Here is an 8,038-nt window from a genome sequence, read left to right as displayed (position 1 = left end):
CTTAGTACCTTACATATATTGTCTCATTAATCCTCAAAAATAACCTCAAGGATAAAGTAATGTTTCTTTTTTGTACCTGAGGACAATGAATTTTGTGGAAGTTTCAATAATTTGTTTCAGGGCACACAACTAATAAATGGCAGAGTCTAAAGTTTAAACCTATCTTTTCACTTTTCTTCAAAGTCCTTAGTTACTACACTGTGATGCTTCTCCTCCCACAAAAAGGAAAGAATAAAACAAAAAATAGTGTCATAAAGAATCATAAAGAAGGCTGACTTGCCTTCCTTTTTAGGAGGCCTGGAAAACATCCAGTGTGAGGGTATACAGATAGAGGAGGTCTGAGAAGACAGAGTTGAGATACCTGTGACTTTTACTTGAATGTTAGCAGGCTTGTGGCCATGGCCTTAATGAAAGTGAAAAAGAGAAAATGGAAAGATGGAGGCATTTAAATGAAAACACATTTCCAAAATATTGCTCGGGACAAAGATGTTTTGCTATGGTCTTCATGGACAAGGTTGTTGTTCACTACCATTGCAGCAGACTCATCAGCAAGGCTAGTGGAAGAACAAAGGCAATGATGCTTCAACAGGTCAACTTAAAACAAGGGCTAGAACCCAAGTGGATTTACAGCTAGGAAGAAGTGGGGTGGGTGGACTGACCACATAATAACCTAGGTATACTGTGTGGAATACATGTTTGTCCCAGTTTTAATTAAGGATCTGATTGAAATAATTGGCTTTTAGATGTTTTAAGTTTGGTTGAATGGAAATGGAAATTCCCAAAGTTTTGCCATTAATTAACACGGCAAAGTACTTTGAGAACATAGCTTCTCTCTGGCTTTTAAGGTCAAAATTCTTCTTGCCTTATTATTGCCAAAAGAGTCCATTAGGTAAGGGAAAATGACAAAAGTAATAGGAGGTCATTGCTATATTAATTGTGATTTTTCTAATAATTTGTTTAAAAATAAATGTAAGTAACTGGCAAAATAAAAAAAGAGTTTGTGTCTGTCTGCCTGGTGTAAATAATACATTGTATTGTTTCTGTGGGTTGTGAATAAACAGTTCAGTACCTTTTCAGTACTAAAGATTAAGGAACTGCATAAGAGCCCATAATGCCAAGATGTAAAAGCTTAGACCAGAAAAACCTATATTTAAATGTTATAATGATTAGGAATCATTCATTCAAAACCAAGACAAAGGCAGGCTTTGCCATCCTCACTGTCATTCTTGTGGAAGTGAAAATTGCTTCCTAAATTAAACAAGGTAGTTTATTTGCAGAGACATGTTGAAACCAAACACATAAATAAGGAACAAATACTTTAATGATGTTTCTTTCTTTTTGGAAGTTGGAAATTGTATTAGTTTAGTAGGGCTCATGCTACATATTACCAGAAACCTGGTGCCTTCCAACGATGGAAATTTATTCTCTCACAGTTTTTTTGTTTGTTTGTTTGTTTGTTTTTTTGTAGTTATTATTATTATTTTTTTATTGTTATTTTTTATTATACTTTAAGTTCTAGGGTACATGTGCATAACATGCAGGTTTGTTACATATGTATACTTGTGCCATGTTGCTGTGCTGCACCCATCAACTCGTCAGCACCCATCAACTTGTCATTTACATCAGGTATAACTCCCAGTGCAATCCCTCCCCCCTCCCCCCTCCCCATGATAGGCCCCGGTGTGTGATGTTCCCCTTCCCGAGTCCAGGTGATCTCATTTTTCAGTTCCCACCTATGAGTGAGAACATGCGGTGTTTGGTTTTCTGTTCTTGTGATAGTTTGCTAAGAATGATGGTTTCCAGCTGCATCCATGTCCCTACAAAGGACACAAACTCATCCTTTTTTATGGCTGCATAGTATTCCATGGTGTATATGTGCCACATTTTCTTAATCCAGTCTGTCACTGATGGACATTTGGGTTGATTCCAAGTCTTTGCTATTGTGAATAGTGCTGCAATAAACATACGTGTGCATGTGTCTTTATAGCAGTATGATTTATAATCCTTTGGGTATATACCCAGTAATGGGATGGCTGGGTCATATGGTACATCTAGTTCTAGATCCTTGAGGAATCGCCATACTGTTTTCCATAATGGTTGAACTAGTTTACAATCCCACCAACAGTGTAAAAGTGTTCCTATTTCTCCACATCCTCTCCAGCACCTGTTGTTCTCTCACAGTTTTGAAATCAAGTTATTGGCAGGGCCATGCTTTCACTGGAGGCTCGAAGGGAGGATTCTCCCTTGCCCTTCTCCTACCTTCTGGTGGCTGCTGACAATTCTTGGTGTTCCTTGGCCTTTAGATGAAATCAGTCTCTGTCTTGACTGTCACATGGCCATCTCTTTATATGCCTCTGTCTTTGTGTCCCAGTTTCCATTCTGTCATGAGAATACTCATCATTGTATTAGGGCCCACCTTAATACAGTATGACCTCACCTTAACGTGATTCATCTGCAGAGACCCTATTTCCAAAAGCTGTCATCTTCATAGATACCAAAGATTATCACTTCAGCATATGTTTTGGTGGACACAATTCAACCCAGTACAGAAATTCAGTGGAAATATTATACTATTAGTTATTTACATAATTCTGTGGTCTAGATCCCAAAAGTATGACTCTGCTTTTTGTGTATTTCCATTCTCATCAGTTTTTTCTCTCAGGTACCCTGAAACAAGTGTCCCCTCATCCTCTAGTTTTTACAAAGAAAAAACAAAGAATCAGAGAAATCTTGGACCAAGAGCAGCATATTAACATTTGAGGCCTAGAGTCTAGGCAAAAATACAGAAATCTTAGTAGTCATTTTAACAGAGAGAATTTAAGGAATTGGGAGCTGAAAAGGCAAAAAAAGAAGCATGGAGGTGACCCAGATCTAGTAAATGCCGGAGGAACAAAGTGAAGTGGTTGGAACAGATGCTTGGGAAAGGGGCTTAACAGAGCTGGGACTCAGACCCCTGTTGAATGTAACATGGGGCCGTCAGTGCTGGTGTCTCTAAAGGGTACAATGAGGCTAGTTATATGAGTGTGGAAAAATGGGAAGCCAGATCCACTGCCACCGCTCTGATGAACTGCTTTGCTGTGGTGAACCTGGTGGGAGCAGCGAGCACATAGCAAGGAACACATATTTTTTCCTTCTGCCTACCCTCAGCATCCCTTCTGTGTACCTTCTTTAGGTAGAGCTGAACTGGGAGACATCCAGCAAAGGGGAGACAATGGTTGAAAGAGTCCCAGAACCAGCATCACAATTCAAATGTGGAAAGATGGGGTTAGAGCTGAAAGATATATCTCAATAATCAGCAGATGCAAATTTACAGGGCTAGATTTTCAGATTGGAAAGATTAAGTCACACTGGAAGCTGGTAGAAAGAGGGGAAATGGGGAAACTAATAAGAACTGGAGAGAAACATGCAGAGGAATTGGGAAAGGGAAGAAAGACTGACTTTTCAGGAAGTATATTAGAATGGATAAAGTCGATTGATCACCAACATCAAATATTTTTAAACCCTAAACTGAGAGTTTTATTTTTATTTTCTATTTTTTATATTTTTATTTTTTAGAGACAGAGTCTCACTCTGTTGCCCAGGCTGGAATGCAGTGGAGCGATCATAGCGCATTGTAACCTCCAACTTCGGGAATTGAGAGTTTTGAACTTAAACCCTTTGGATGGAGTAGAGAACATGAAGAGGAAAGTCTTGTCTTCTATTCAAGAAGGAAATAAACAGATCCAGGTGGAATTTCTTTCATGACCTGGGACAGTTGCTGTGTATAAATTCCACAAGTAGGGGACCACTACTATTAACTGTTATATGCTGGTGTACTATCCTCTGAGGGGAATACAAAACAAATAGCACATGTACAATCAATTGATGTAGAAATCAATCAATGCATTACTACTTCAGAGAACAAACAGACTGCATCCCATATTGCAGTGTTTCTCAATCTTTTTTTTTTTTCATCATTACCCCCCTAAGGAACTTTCAGACTTCTTCCCCCCTATTTATTCCCTCCTCCCATAAAATGTTGATACTGTGGATATATTGCACATCTCTTTATACACTGGTCCTTTGGGGAATCATGAAGCATTGCAATGTCTTAGTTTTCCCCCTCCCATGCCCTCCAAAAACAAATTTTTGCCCAAGTTAAAAATTCACACTAGCCTTCCTGCCACGTCCCGCGGCCAGGTGTGGGGGAAGTGGGGAAGCTGGGAAGCTGGTGGAGCGGTGTTACCCAGCAGTCCCTGCAGTGTCGCTCGGGTCGGCTCCACGCATCACTGCTGTGGTCGCTGGTTGGCTGAGGTGCATGGTGTGTGTGAGTGGAAGTTGACGTATACCCCTGCGATGAAGATAGAGGGGCCTTTGTCCATGTTCGGGGACCGAGACCGCAGCCCTAGGGAGGTGATCCGCTCCCAGAACGTTATGGCTTAAGCTTCAATTGCCAATACTGTGAAAAGTTCTCTTGGTCCAACTGGCTTGGATAAAATGTTGGTGATGTAACCATTACTAATGATGGTGCAGCCATCCTGAAGTTACTGGAGGTAGAACAACCCTGCAGCTAAAGTTCTTTGTGAGCTGACTGACCTGCAAGACAAAGAAGTGGGAGATGGAACTACCTCAGTGGGAAGCCCTGTGTTACATCAGTTAAAACCTAATTATTAACACAGATGAACTGGGAAGAGATTGCCTGATTAATGCCACTGAGACATGGATGTCTTCCAAAATCATTGGAATAAATGGTGATTTCTTTGCTAATGTAGTAGTAGATGTTTTACTTGTTATTACATACACAGATATTAAGAGGCCAGCCTCGCTATCCAGTCAATTCTGCTAATATTCTGAAAGCCCATGCAAGAAGTCAGATGGAGAGTATGCTGATCAGTGGCTATGCACTCAGCTGTGTGGTGGGATCCCAGGACATGCCCAAAAGAATTTTTAATGCAAAAATTGCTTGCCTTAACTTTAGCCTGTAAAAAACAAAAATGAAGCTTTGTGATATGGTCTGGCTCTGTGTCCCCACCCAAATCTCACATAGAATTGCAATCCAAATTGTAATTCCCACGTGTTGGGGGAGGGACTCCATGCTGTTCTCATGATAGTGAGTTCTGACAAGATCTGATGGTTTTATAAGGAGCTGTTCCCCTTTTCCCTCTGCACTTCTCCCTTTCTGCTGCCATGTGAAGAAGGACATGTTTCCTTCCTCTTCAGCCAGGATTGCAAGTTCCTGAGGCCTCCCAAACCCTGTAAAACTGTGAGTCAATTAAACCTCTTTCCTTTATTAATTACCCAGTCTGAGCAGTTCTTTATAACAGTGTGAGAATGGACTAATATACTTGATGTACAGTTGGTCATTACAGACCCTGAAAAACTGGACCAAATTAGACAGAGAGAATCAGATATTATCAAGGAGAGAATTCTGAAGATCCTGGCAACTGATGCCAACATTATTCTAATAGCTGGTGGAATTGATGATATGTGTCAAAGTAATTTGTAGAGGCTGGGGCTATGGCAACTAGAAGAGCTCTAAAAAGGGACCTTAAATGCATTGCTAAAGCTTCCGGAGGGACTATTCTGTCAATCCTGGCCAATTTGAAAGGTGAAGAAACTTTTGAAACTGCAATGTTGGCACATATGGAAGAAGTGGTACAGGAAAGAATTTGTGATGATAAGCTGATCTTAATCAAAACCAGCAAGGCTTGTATATCTGCATCAATTATCTTACGTGGGGCAAATGATTTCATATGTGATGAGATGGAGCACTCTACATGATGCTCTTTGCGTAGTGAACAAAGTTTTGGAGTCAAAATCCATGATGTTAGCTGGGAGTGCTGTAGAAGCAGCCTTTTCCACATACCCTGAAAACTATGAAACCAGCATGGGGTCTCAGGAACAGCTTGCTATTGCAGAGTTTGCAAGAACTCTTCTTTTTATTCCTAATACACTGAGAGTTAATGCTGCCCAGAATTCCACAGATCTGGTTGCACAGTTTAAGAGCTTTTCATAATGAGGCTCAAGTTAACCCAGAACGTAAAAATCTAAAATAAATCGGTCTTGATTTGAGGAACGGTAAACCTAGACACAACAAACAAGCAAGGGTGTTTGAACCAACTATAGTCAAAGAGTTTGAAATTCGCAATAGAAGCTGCAGTTACCATTCTTCAAATTGATGATCTTATTAAATTATACCCAGAAAATAAACATGTTAAACATGGAGGTTGTTAAGATGCTGCTCAGAATTGGGGCCCTTGGTGTTCTGAAGCCCTTGATAACTGATCTGATGTCTCTTTTATTTATAACAATGTTAGATACAATTGTCTTGTACCTTGAATTCAGTATTATACATTAAAGTATAGCAAGCTGTCAAAAAAAATTTAGAGTGGTGCCTCACCCAGATTTTCTTCACTGGTTGTTCCCCTGTCCCCTAGCTGCTCTGAGAATGATTCTAGGAGAATTCTGTAGAGGATTGCCTTAGGTCAAAGGAAACTATCTCAATCAAAGTGTTTATATCCTGGGTTCCCACCAAAACCAGTGACCCATAACTCACTGACAGTAGGGCACGAAAGCTTGACCCCTGCTCAAGGAAGAAACAGCTCTGTGATAAAATTCATATTCAGCAGCACCCTGTGGGATAAAGTAGAAGCTAATCTCTAGGTAGGACCACATATTTGCTTACCTTTCCTCTCTTGTTCTGTCTTGCTTCCTTCCTTAACTCCTCTTACTCCTCGTCTGTAGAGAGCATACCCTTATTAAATTAGTTTTACAAGAATCTCAATGTTAGATACTACGTTTGAAAACCTGAGTTAAGACACACCATTAGTGACTAGAGTCACTAGGAGGTTTCACAAAGAAGCTTCATCTTAAAGGAAAAGTGGAAGCTAGGTGAAAAGGAAGGAGTGAATGAAGTATGTGGGCAATCACAATGAGCAAAGATGTGGAAGGTATTAGAGATGGTGAAAAGATTGGCTTGGCTAAAGCAGAACATTAGTAAGGTAGTCTGAGGCTATTTCAGAGCTTGGCTATTCTATCTGTTGCAGGGAGGTTAGGTAATTGAAGAGTTTTCTGAAGAAAGCAAGCAGTTCATTAACATCAGGGAATGACTTACTGCATTCCTGCCTGCTCACGTCAGGATGGGAAGGTCAGGCAGACACACACGGATAGTCCAAGGGTGATGAAGTGTATTGTAACAAAATTCAAGATTGTGTGGTTCACCTAGGACAGAAGCGTATAGAGAAAGAAGTGACTGGTGTGGTTAGTGATCATCCAGATCCTGAGTAATAGAAGAGGGCAAAGTAGAGATTTAACATAGAATTTGAAATTTGATGCCATTTATAATAATTGATATTACTGCATTAAAGCTGCTGCATTATAGTGGAATTAGGTGAAAAGGGGATAGCTGTATAAGACAACCTTTTCAAGAATTTATCTTCGGAGAACTGACATTTCCGGAAGAGCTAGCCCAGAGTTTATCAGATGCTCTTCTTTTGGACAAATGAGCTTCCTGGTGAGTTTCATTCTGCTTTTTGACAGAAAAATCAAACTGCAGCTCACAGATTTAAGAAAAGACCAGTGAGGGATCTTCACTGAGAATCTCTGTGGATCCATTCATTTTGTGACTATACCTGAATATTTGTGAAATACCTGTTATGAACGATTATGAGTTAGACATTCTGCTGGGTACTGGGCAGACAATAAGACAGACTTGGACTTCAGGAAGCCTACAGCCTGATGGACAGCTGCACACAATGATTTTTTATCTTTGAAAGGAAAGTGACAGAAGTTTGAGATCGTTGCCCAGGTTCATGATGCAGTTGGGAGAAGGGGAGAATCAGGGTTCTAAAAGATCCTTGAGATAGTAATGTCTGCAGGTCATGTCAGAGATTTTGGTTATTAGCTAAAAGCAACAGAAAGACTGACCAGGGGAAAGTTGTTGACAAGAGGAGGTCTGAGTTTTGTGAAGACCATTCTAGCAACAGAATGGAGAAATGTTTGGAGGGTATTTACCTGTGGCTAATGGACACCATACTGGACAGTGCAGATATAGAGCAAT

At 40.2% G+C, this 8,038-nt stretch overlaps 1 pseudogene; it reads left to right on the top strand.

Annotated features, from left to right (window-relative positions):
- The first annotated feature begins 4,107 nt into the window (after nucleotides 1-4,107).
- On the top strand, nucleotides 4,108-6,213 carry LOC105529486 (annotated as a pseudogene).
- Nucleotides 6,214-8,038: the final 1,825 nt, after the last annotated feature.

The sequence above is a fragment of the Mandrillus leucophaeus genome, unplaced genomic scaffold (genome assembly GCF_000951045.1).
Source record: "Mandrillus leucophaeus isolate KB7577 unplaced genomic scaffold, Mleu.le_1.0 Scaffold119, whole genome shotgun sequence".
NCBI lineage: Eukaryota > Metazoa > Chordata > Mammalia > Primates > Cercopithecidae > Mandrillus > Mandrillus leucophaeus.
The sequence above is the reverse complement of the archived record's forward strand: the minus strand, read 5'-3'. Positions and strand labels throughout refer to the sequence as shown.